Source organism: Mesoplodon bidens (assembly GCF_964165515.1).
Source record: "Mesoplodon bidens genome assembly, chromosome: 1".
In the NCBI taxonomy this organism is placed as follows: Eukaryota; Metazoa; Chordata; class Mammalia; order Artiodactyla; family Ziphiidae; genus Mesoplodon; species Mesoplodon bidens.
The window spans coordinates 187371894-187384227 of NC_138176.1; the positions used below are offsets into that span (position 1 = coordinate 187371894).

A 12334-nucleotide genomic window follows, 5' to 3' on the forward strand; every position below is an offset into this window, starting at 1 on the left:
TGCACAGTATGATAGTATTTATGAGTTCAGTTTGGTGATCAGACTCATGAAAACACATGATTTTAATCTAATATTACATTTATTAGATTAATGGAAAATATAGAGCTGGAGATAAAACAGTGGAGCATTTTACTCTCTTCGAAAGGCATAGCAATAATTCAGGTACACAGCGTCTACAGGAGCCAGGATACATGTGGATAACCATGACACAGAGAAGCTGCAATTCCAGTTTCATGCCAATCTTTTACACTGTTCTAGTCAAGGCCTACATTTCAATTTAAATCTCCCTCAATCCAGTGCAGTCCCATACAGCAGATGAGCAGACAGAAATTCCATATCTATCTCCATTCTGTAGTTCTAAAGAAAACAGTTCTGTGCAAATGGATTAGAGATTGTTCTCTTAGGCAGGCCTGGATTGACACAGGCCTGAAATTAACTTTTTTTTAATTGAAGCATAATTCTGTACAATATTATGTTACAAGTATATAATATAGTGATTCACAATTTCTAAAGGTTATACTCCATTTATAGTTATTATAAAATATTGTCTATACTCCCCGTGTTGTACAATACATCCTTGTAGTTTATTTTATACCTAATAGTTTGTACCTCTTATTCCCCTCCCCCTATATTGCCCCTCCCCCCTTCCCTCTCTCCACTTGTAACCACTAGTTTGTTCTCTATATCTGTGAGTCTGCTTATTTTTTGTTGTATTCACTAGTTTGTTGTATTTTTTAGATTCCACATATAAGTGATGCCATACAGTGTTTATCTTTCTCTCTGACTTATTTCAATTAGCATAATGCCCTCCAAGTCCATCCATGTTGCTACAAATAGCAAAATTTTGTTCTTTTTTATGGCTAACTAGTATGATTCAAACTAGTTAAGGAGCTGCACTAAAAAGGAGTTCCAGTCACAGTGGTGTCACAGGAATTCCACCAACCTTTTAAATATCAAATAATCCCAGGTATTAGACTACTTCAGAACATTGAAAAAGAAAGAAAACTTCTAAATTCATTTTATGAAGTGTGTTTAACATTGATTCACAAAACTTACAAAGCTTATATGTAAAGAGATATCTACTAACTTTGCTTATGAATATGATACAAAAATCTTAAATAAAATACAACAGTACATCAAAAAATAATACATCATGATTAAGTGCAGTTTATCCTAAGAATACAAGGGTGATTCAATAGAAGTAGATAGGAAACAATAAAATCCATCATATAAACAATATTAAGGAGAAAAATCTTTATCATTTCTATTTTGGTTATTTATTACTACAAATCAAACCACCTAAAACTCAGTGGTTAATAGTAATCATTTATTTATTTGCTCATGATTCTGCAATCTGGGCATATTTTGGTGGGGATAGCTTATCTTTACTCTGTGTGGCATCTGTTGGAACTAGAATATCCAAGATGGCTTCTTCAGTTACATGTCTTCTCATCTGGGACGTTTGGGGGCTGGCCAAACATCTCTCTTCATGTGGACTCTCCAAGTAGCTAGCTTGGGATTTCATATAATAGGACAGATTCAGAGTAGCAGGACTTCTTACACATGGTGGCTGGCTTCCCCAAAGTGAAGAAGTGGAAGCTTTCTGGCCTTTTTAATGTCATTTCTTAATGTCACTTCTACTATATTGTATAGGTCAAAGAGAGGAGTAGATTCTACCTCTTAGTGAGAGAGAGCAAAACTCATGTTATAAAATAAAAAAAGAATGCATGAGACGGGGGATATTGTTGCAACCATCTTTAGAAACATAAGTTATGACATTTAGAAATTTAAAGTAATCCTGGTAAATGATCATCAGTTTTTGAGCGTTTTTGGGAACTAGACAATTTAATTATAAAATTAAAAATGTATTTGCTTTGGAAAAAGCAAATAAGTGGGAATACCCACAAAAACCCTGAAAAAGAATAGCAGTGAGAGGGGGTAAATTTACCAGATATTAAAAGATATAGTTTTTATAATCAAGACAGTGTGGTACTAATGCACGTACAGACAAAGCAACTGAGCAAAATAGAAAACATAGGAATAGACTCAGGCATATATGGAAATTCATTATTTGATAAAGACATCATCTCAAGTCAGTGTAAAAAACAAAGGTGGACTTTTAAATAAATGGTGTTGGGAATAGGCAAATGGAAAAAGTTATAAGTGGATCAACTTATCACACAGACAATTATGGTACATTCCAAGGAATTAGAGATATAAATGTTAAAACATATAAAAAAAGAAACCATTCAAGTTCTAGAAGAAAACAACATGAATTCCTCCATAATTTGTAAGTGATTCAAAATCCATAGTCAGGAAGGGAAAGATTGATAATTTGATAACACAAATAAAACATTTGCTTGTTAAAATGCACTCTAAGCAGAGTAGGATGACAAATGAAAAACTGGGAAAATATTTGCAATTCATATCACAGAGAATAGCTAAAATTCTTCATGCTTAAAGAAGAAAACAGGCCAAGAATTTTAGAGAAAAATGAGGTATCAACATATAGTCCACAGAAAAGGAAATGCAAATAATCTAAACATATGAAAATATGTTCACTTTAAAAAAAATAAGATAAATACAAAAAGTGTACTGAGATAGTTTCTAACCTATCAAATCAGCAAAAATCTAAAAACTCTGGAACATACTTTTTTGGCGAGTCTGTGCAGAAACTTATAAATGGTACTCTTATAAATGACAAGGAGGACGACAACATAGCCCAACCCCTTGAAGGAGAATTTGATAATATTTAACAAAATAAAATACTAATGCACTCTTTGACCAGGAATTCTGCACCGAGGTATTTATTCCAAAAATATACTGGCAAAAAATATGAAATGACCTATGCCCAAAGTTATAAGCAATATTTGTCCTAACAAATAACAGAGAACAACCCAAATGACCATAAGCAGCTAAGTGACTATATTATAATAGAGTACTATGCAACTAAAATAGGAGTGAAAAAGTCTCTTACTGCTATAGCATAATTCTCTGAATATAATGCAAAGTGAAAAAGCAAGGTTGAGATAAATGAGTATAGGATGCTACTATTTACAAAATAAATATAGAGCTAGCTAGCCAGATGATAGATAGATATGCTTATATTTTAAAAAATAACAGTTAAAAAGGCAATATAAAGCTAATCTTTTTATTTAAAATGATGATCTATATAGAAGGGAGGGAATAGAACAGGATAGAGGGAACTGGGAGAGATACAAGCTAGACTTCTTTAAATCTCTAAATTGTAGATTTGACTTTAGAATTCTAAGAATATTTTCTATAATTATAAGGCAAATTTTAAAATAGCTTAAAAACTGAAATAAAATTAAATAAGTGAACCTAATTATGTATCTAGCTGGGATCATAGCTATAAAGAAGGGATGTTTTTCAAGTGTGGTAACTTTACAACACAGTAATGTGGTCATGCATCCCTACTGGATTATACCCTAAGGAAAAAAAGATCTGCAAAAAGTCTTAAAGTTTTTTTTCAAACCATATTGTTGATGATAATGTTGGCAATTTTATTTTGAGACTCTATTTGTGATAAAGCAAGTGAATTATTGTGTTGGTGATTTTGAACCTCGGGATTTTTGTTTTGGATGAAAGGAGATTGTGGTTGTTAGGAGAGTGTACCTCACATAAGGAGTGTAATTAACTGAGGGCCCCATCAGATGGTTTTGAAACGTATTGTGCATTTGCACCCAGGCCACAACTCCCATAGGCTGCTTTCCCTCAGTGACTGAGTGTGGCAGGGATATTAAGGGCAGATCCATTTCTGGGGGCTGTAACTCTGTATTTGCTGACTTTGGTTCAAGGACATACGTAGAGCTTTGCTGAACCTTCCTTAGCATAGCAGTTGAGGTCTCTCTTTCTGTCTCCTCATTCTAATGTTGTCCCATCTTTTCTAAACTCTCTTTATCACTAAGGGTCAGACTTGCATCACAGTACTGCAACTTTTATTAAAGGGCTAACACAGGGGTTCATACAGAGGACATCAGGCAGCAAGCCTTCCTAACAGCCTTCTTTAGGTATCTTTCTCCTCAGGGTCCCACATGGGATACCCCTCTCCTCCCATACAGCGCCCCCCTCGTCTGTATACTCTTCTGCTCTGAGCACCCATATGTCCACTATTCCTGCCACATGACAGACCTTACTGCCTCATACATTTGTTGAGAAATACAGTGTGGGCTTCTGCTTAGACTGCTTTTCTCTGGTGAGGAATTGCCCCCTGGAATTTCATTGTATCAAATTGTCTTCCTCTTCATATAGAATCTTTCAAAAGTTATTAACAAGAGACACACACATAAAGACTAGCTATAAATAGCATAAAGATGTTGAACCTCAAGACCTTCAGCTTTCTAAAGCCTCATGTGCATGACAACCTCAGCGTTCTCTGGAGCAATAAGGCTGATTCCCACAGATAGAGAGGAGTTTGGAGGCAAGCATTATCAAACCAGGGGTTACTTTCCTTGCCTTCTATTTTCTCACTGGCTTTCACTGTATAAATATAACCAGAAGATGAGGGAATATACTTCAGACCAGAAAAAAGATTTAGCTGCCTCCCAGAGGAGAGTAAAAGCAAAGTTATATATTAATGTGTTTACAGAATAAAAGCAAACACGTTCAGAAACTACGAGCATTTATTTTCTCTCTAAGCAACTTTTTTCTCCTCAAAGTGTGAGAACATCTTAACCTACCATATTTAAGAATTAACTAGAGAAACTTGCCAAATGTACCAAAAAAATGAGGAGTTCATTGACACTTTCTCACACAGAAGCCAAACCATTTTGTTCCCTCAAAGAAAAGCACAAATTTTCATCCAGGCAAAGTGGAGTTTGACTGATGTAAGATACCGCAGATTTTTCAGGACTCCCACTTGGGTTTTTCTCAAAATAGAAAATGAAAAGAAACAGCTGTCCAGTGTGCATGTTAGCATTTCTTGTCTTTCGTCCGTGTGCTTCTGACAGTTGAAGTTTTTTCCCAGAAATGTTGATAGCTTTACTGTACATTTGATAATTTAAAAACTCTTTCACACAGAAAAGGGTGCGGAAGGTGGTGCCATTCATCTTCTTAATGGAAATTTGATTCTCATTCCTTCTCACCAATAAATGAATCTCATTTCTCAAGTAGTCTCCTTTTCTGAAATTTATTACAATATAAATTGATGACCTCCTGGAAATTCTGTGGGAATCACCGTATATGGTATAAAAGTTCCTAAACCTTAAATGTCTCCAAATGTATTCCTGACTGATTTGACTCCTAAGGAACATTGTTTCAATTACATTTTAAGAAAAGAAAGAAAGAAAAGCCACCAAGAATAGCTTACACAAAAAGACAGAAGACTCAAAAACCACACATTGGATTTAGCTCCACGATATTTTTCCTCTTGGATCTTCAAAAAATCATCCCTCCAGTATTAAAGGTGGATTTATGCTCAAAGGAAAGGACTTGAAACTGTTCAGTGGTTGCTTTTTTCCTTGTACACAATTTCTGGTATTCATTCTGGTATTCAGAGGACATACAAATCAGACATAAAAGTAGGTACATACAAAACATAAAAGTAATCAAGGAAATGCAAATTAAAGGCATGATGAGATACTAGTACAAATACACTGAGTTGCTTAATATTAAAAAGTCCTAAAATACAACATTTTGGGAATGATATGGAGCAAAGAGAACTCTCATGTTCTAGTAGTAGGAGTGTAAATTTGTTCAACCATTTTGGAAAGAAGCTGGCATTATTTTGTAAAGTTAAAGTTACAAATATCCTACAACACAGCTGTTCCATTGCTAGCTATATATCTTAGAGAAATTTATGCTCAGGACACATGTACAGGAAATTCTAGCAGCTTGTTTATAATACACCCAAACGAGAAACAACTTTGAGGTCTATGTTAATAAAAAGGATAAATAAATAATTTTATATTCATGTAAAAGAACTCAGTGAAAGTGAGGTATAGCCCCATGCATCAGCATGTATGCAAAAATGTACATCAAAAATATTAATGAAGGAAACAGTATGTTAAAAAGACACACTTCATGATCCCATTTGTAGAAAGTTCAAAAACAGGCAAATTAAACTATATTGTTTGGGGATACATACTTAAGTGATAAAAGATAATGATGATCATGAAAGTTTAAGACAGATAAGGGAAAAGTATTGGAGTGGATTTCATAAAAGTAAGAAAGTGGATACCTGTGGTGATGATGGTGGTGGGAGATGGAGTTGAGAGCAGGAAGGAGTAAGTGGGGGTCCTGGAGTGTCATCATTGTTCTATTTCTTGACTAAGTGATGAGTTACAGGGGTTGGCTTTGTCATAACGGATTAACTACGTTTTATGCTGTTTTTATGTATGTTAGTTATATTCCACACATATAAAAGTTAAAATAGTCCTATAATGCATGTATTAGTTTCATCTAAATTCACATTCAAGATAAGGAAAAGGAAGTTTTTCTCTATGCTATTTGAGGCAAATTCCTATGGTCTGGCATTTGGAGTTTTTCTGTGGTTATCTGGCTTGAAATTGTTTGCACCTTGCTAAGGATAGCTGGAGAGGAACAAATAGCTGACTGCAGTAACTTAATCTAGCATATCTCAAGAGGTAAAAATTTGCTAAGTTATCCCACATGATAAAAGAAAATTTGAAATATCAAAATTGTACCAAAGAAGTGATAAGGCAAGCAAGACAATATTGCAAGAAAAAATAAAATGTGGGAAATGAGTTCTGAAGGGAGAAAGAATATGCTATGAAAAGAATAGTGTGCACCTCTCATCCCACTCCCACCCTGCCAAATTCATATGCTGAAACCCTAACCCCCATTGGGATGGTATTTGTAGACTGGCCTTTGGCAAGTAGTTGGGTTTAGATGAGATTATGATGGTGGGGCCTTCGTGATGGGTTTAGTGCTCATATAAGAAGAGATACCAGAGAGTTTGCTCTTGTTCTCTCTCTGCCATGTGAGGACACAGTGAGAAGGCAGCCAGATGCAAGCTAAAGAGAAACAGAACATGCTGGTACCCTGACCTCAGACTTCCAATGTCCAGAACTGTGATAAATAAATTTCTGTTATTGAGGCCACCCAGTCTGTGGGCATAATAAAATACTATGGTATTTTACTATGGCAGCCTGAGCTGATTAATACAGAGCAAATATACAATGACAAATTAAGAAAAGGAATGTGAAGATTTGCCAATTTAAAGATATTTATAAAACATTTTATTGGGGGAAAAATAAGATTTTTTTTCCTCCCAATTTATGTAAAGGACAAAACAAAAAGTATCATGTTGTTCTGGAAAAAATGTGCAAGATCATCACTCTCTGACAAAGCAACAGATGCCCTATGATAAAGGACTATAAAAACATACCTTCCTATTTCATACTCAAACACTCAAATGACTTATCTAAAAATTCACACATTATTTTAACTAAAATTAAATATTTTTCTTCAACTTTGCAAACAATTTTTTCCATTTTGGCCTCTAAAAAATCAAAATTATATTATTTGAGACCATATAAATACACATACATACAAATAGTTTTGTCAGTAAACTCATCATGGGAAATAAAACTGTTTATGAAAACTACTTTTTCATAAAAAGTGTGCTTGTTTTTAAGAAGATAATAGTATAGAGTTTTTATAATAATTTTTTTACTTATTTACTATTTTTTACTTTATTTTTTACTATACTCTCCATTTAATTTTTCCAAACTGAGTTACTAAAAATCCTTTTAAAGAAACTGAGGCACAGAGAGGTTGAATTACATATTGAACCGAATGCTAATGAGTTGAATGTAACTTCTAGAAATATGAAATATGAATGTGGGATATATAAGCAACATAATTAAATCATAAAGCCAGTAGCCTAATTTTTGAGGATTAAGAATATATTTAGTCATTCATGTAGAATTATATAAATACGTTTAGCTAATGATTAAACAAGGTTGGTAAAAATTAACTCACCCATATGATTGTTACACCATTTTGAAAGTGTGGTAGAGTGTAAACAACAAAGATGGAGTATTTGCCTTTATAAAACTTATAACCCTCAGATTTTGTAACAGAACTACTTCATTTCTTGAGGAAGTAACTCCTTTTGTAATATTTACTTAAGCAAGGTTTCTCAGGTCACTGACTGTTAAATAAATCTAGTTAAGTAAGAGTAATGCACATTAAAGATTTAAGAATTCCTTACCACACACTCAGTATTACCTTTCTTTTCCAATATTTCTCCTTGCTGAGAAGTTTCAGATTCTCAGATGTAGCATGTTATAATAATTGATTATTTATATAACTTTTTTTTTTACTCTGCTGCAAATAGCTTAGGGGTTATAGACCGTATCCTCTCTGTTCCCAATTTATATAACAAAAATACTTTTATCTTCCTCATAGAGGTTATAAGAAATGATGTAAGTCTGTGTATGTAAGACTTGAACAATATACTCTTAATGTATTGTCAGTGTGACAGTCACATTTCTTAAGCTGATTATAAATTAATGATGCTTGGTGATTGATGATAGAGTATGATCATTTTACATTACAAGTTGTACAGCTGCTAGGGGGCTTAGAGATTATTTAGCCCATCATGAAACCCAGGTTCAGAAAAACATGATTACTTGGACTAATCAGTTGGTAAATGGATAAGAATTAAAGACTGATGTCCCATCTTATATTTCAGTTTAATTTCCATTATCTCATGCTTCCATTTAAAATACTTAACATTTTGACTGTTTAAAAAACAATTCGTTTTAATTAGATAAGTAATACAGTCTCCTGTGATATCCTCAGAATATTATGGATAAGGTTAAAGTCTAGTTTGATAACCAAACCAATCCCACAACAGCATCTTTGTTGGAAGGGTGAGCAATTTCATATGGTGAATATATCTGTTTAGATTAAGTTTAGTTAAAAATAATAGAAAAAAACAAAATGACAGTGGCTGAAACCAAATATAAGCCCTTTTTAGTCTCATATTCCAGATGTACAGATGGTGTCAATCAAGGCTGGGTTGGTCCTCCACGGTGTCAGGGACTCTCCTTCTTTCTCTTGTTTCTCCATAACAGTGGCCTCCCACTTAAGTCAAGATGGCAGCTGGAGCTACAGTCATTATATGGCATTCCAACTACAGGCAAAATGGCACCCACCCCCTTTAAGTACAGAAGTTGTATGTAATTTTCACTTGGATACCATTGTGCAAAAATTAGTCATATGGGCATAAGTAGCTGCAAAAAATGCCTAGAAAATGTAGTCTTTATTCCAGGAAGCTACATGCTCAGGTGAAAACCGGGGTTTTATTTTTATGGAAAAAGGGAAAACAGTGTGGGTCAAATTAAGTGTCCAGGGACAGCAAAAATTCTACTGCAATTATTTCCTTTTCCTGCCCTGCCCAGATACCTGCTAAAAACCTCAGCTGTTTGCAAGTGAGCTAGGCCTGGCAGAATATTAGGAGTTCCTTCCCTGCTAATGAATGGTACCTAGAAATCTATTCTTCTGACTTTTCATGTCTGATAAACTTGGGAATAATTTTGATCTTCCTTGGTACTCTCATAAACATCTACTCCCAGGAACAATAACAACAATGCAACAAAACAGTAAGTTGAAAAATATGTGATAAAATGAACAACTCACCAACTGATACTATATATGCTTTTATGGGTACACAAGTGTATACGTAAGCAATAGACAATAACCTTGAAGGATGCATGCAGAAATGATAATGATGGTTACCTTTCGTGTTTTGAGGCTGGGGTTGGTGATCAAATTGGACTTTAACGTATCTGTAATGGTCTAAAGATTTACAGCAAAGTAAGATGTATTTGGGGAGGTGGGAGGAGTGGGGAGTAGACTTACTATATGGAAACCTTTAGGAGCTCTGCAGTATCTTAGCTAGATAACCATCATGTCAATTATAGGTTTTGGTTGTGAGCAATAGAAAGCAATTCTAATGAACTAAATAAAAAATGAGATTTATTGGAGGAGCACTGGTTATCATAGATTTGAAGAAAAAGTTGAATGATGAGGTTATGTAGTAGGAATTAAGGACACTCACTACAATTCCAGTTGCTTTTCATCCTTGTGTCTCTGTTTATGATGTACGTTCTCTTGAGGTTAAGTGATATTGGTTAAGCTTGAGGTATATTCATTCGCTGGGGTTTAGGAGGTAAGAGTTGTGAGTGGGTACCTTAAATGACTCTGTTACCAAAGCATAGAATGTGGGAGGGACCATTTTCCAAATAAAAATTAGGTTCTGTTATCAAAAGTGGGAAGGGATGTCAGGGAGGCAAAACCAACAGGTGTCTATGACTATCAGAGAAGACCACATACCAAAGTCTATTTCATTCCTTCACCTATAATTTTTAGAAGTTTTGTGGGTCTGTGGGAAAATATTCTGCTTTGGAGCTAAGATTAGTGAACTTAATTTCCAAAAGCATCTTTATTTGGTTAAATTACAATGAACCACATTATTTAACACATTTTGTATACCTTTAAATTTTACTCAGAAATTGTTTTCTTTATTGCTCTTGTTTACTGAGCTATGTACTCTCAGCCTTTGTTTGCTTATGCTATAGAAGCAAGGGGTACCTAGGATACTGTTTACAGATATTTGCTACTCTTCCCTGGGCAGTATTATACTTTTCCATCCCATTGATTTCAGGCATGGCACTTGCTTTGGCCAATCAAATGTGAGTGGACATGACATGAGTCTCTTACAAGCAGATGCTCTAAAAGCCAGCGTGTGACCATGTTCCCTCTGCACAATAACCACAGAGGTTTCACATAGAGGCTATTTCATGAGCCTCCCAGTTCATCCCTTCAAGATGAAGAGCCACAATCAACCTGCTATTGATGCATAGCATTATTGATAAATAATCCTTTGTAATTATAAACCACAGACATTTGGGCCACTAGTTACTATAGCATAACCTAACCAGTCCCGATTGATAAACTTGTAAAACTAATTCTCTGTTCAAACTTCACAAAGAATTTCTAACTCATTCTGATTTTAAATATAGACCATAAGCAGGAAATTAGGTAGAAACTGACCAGTGATGAAAAGATTAACCTGTGAGCAATAGAGAAACAATGCGTGTTTTCTGGGCAAGCTTCTGACAAAATAAATTTGATATTTTGGAGATTTATTTTCAGAGCAGTGCATAAGTGTATTATAATATGAAAGACTCACTTTTGAATAGCACAATAAATTGAGAAATTTCTCAAACTTCTGATTCTCTGCATTGGTACCAATGAGTAGTTAATGTATATTTAGATATTTTGATTATTAGTTGATATTGATACTATAAGCCAAGGCACATAAAACTAGAAAAGGAAAAGCTGACAAGCTGTGATCAACTTAACGAGTTTAATTTATAGTTCAACAAAATTATCAGTAGGTTACATATTGTACATGCCTATATTGATTTAAAGAAACCTGGTAGTAATCTCTCTTTAACTCTTTACAAAAAGAAATCACCAGGTCTATTTCCCTCTTAAATATTTCCTTAATCTATCCCCTCTTATTCTTAGCAGCACTGCTTTAACTCAGGTCTTCATCATCTCTTACTAAAGCCCCCTAATTAATCTTTCCAGTGTGGCTCTCCTCCAGCCTATGTTTATCACAATGCCTGGATACTACTACTGAAACACAAAATTGACCATCTTATTTCCTTGCATACGACCCTTGTGGTTCAATATCTCCTAGAAGATAAGGCTCAAGCTCCTTAATGTAGCATACAAGGCCTTCCTGGTAAGGCAGCATGGCCTAGTGGTTATGAGAATGAGTTTTAGAACTAGACTGCCTGAGTTTGAAAACAGGTCTGCTCCGATTAGCTGAATGGCCTTAACTAAATATTTATAACAGTATGTCTGTAAAAATGTTAGCTTTTATTAATATTGTATGGTTTCTCCTTCACTTCCTGTGCTTACTTTCTGACTGTTTTGCAGTTACCCAAGGGCACCTGGCAGTGTTTCATCTCTGTTCTTTAATTCCTTTGAAGTTACTCATAACTCTTTCCTTCTCCCATCACCGTCAGCCCCAAACTGGCTAATGCTGTCTCATCTTTTAACATTTAGTTCAACGATGGCTTTAAAACTTATTAAGTGACTTATTTATCTCTTGTAAAAATGAAATACAGTGTGTGTGTGAAAAATAATAAAAAAAAAAGATTAAGTGACTTTTCCCTGAATAGGTAAGATATTTCTCTTATGATTCAATATCCATCCATATCTCTATTATTACACTTATCACATGGTATGATATTATAATGTTCCTGTATCTGTTCACCTCCATGACTACAGGCAACTTGAAAGCAGGAATTATGTCTCATTCATCTTT

At 34.5% G+C, this 12334-nt stretch overlaps 1 protein-coding gene across 2 annotated transcripts in view; it reads left to right on the forward strand.

Annotated features, from left to right (window-relative positions):
- CFAP299 (cilia and flagella associated protein 299) overlaps positions 1-12334 on the forward strand; it is a gene marked incomplete at its 5' end in the record, with an annotated part of 640072 nt that overhangs the window by 232476 nt on the left and 395262 nt on the right. The window lies entirely within an intron of this gene.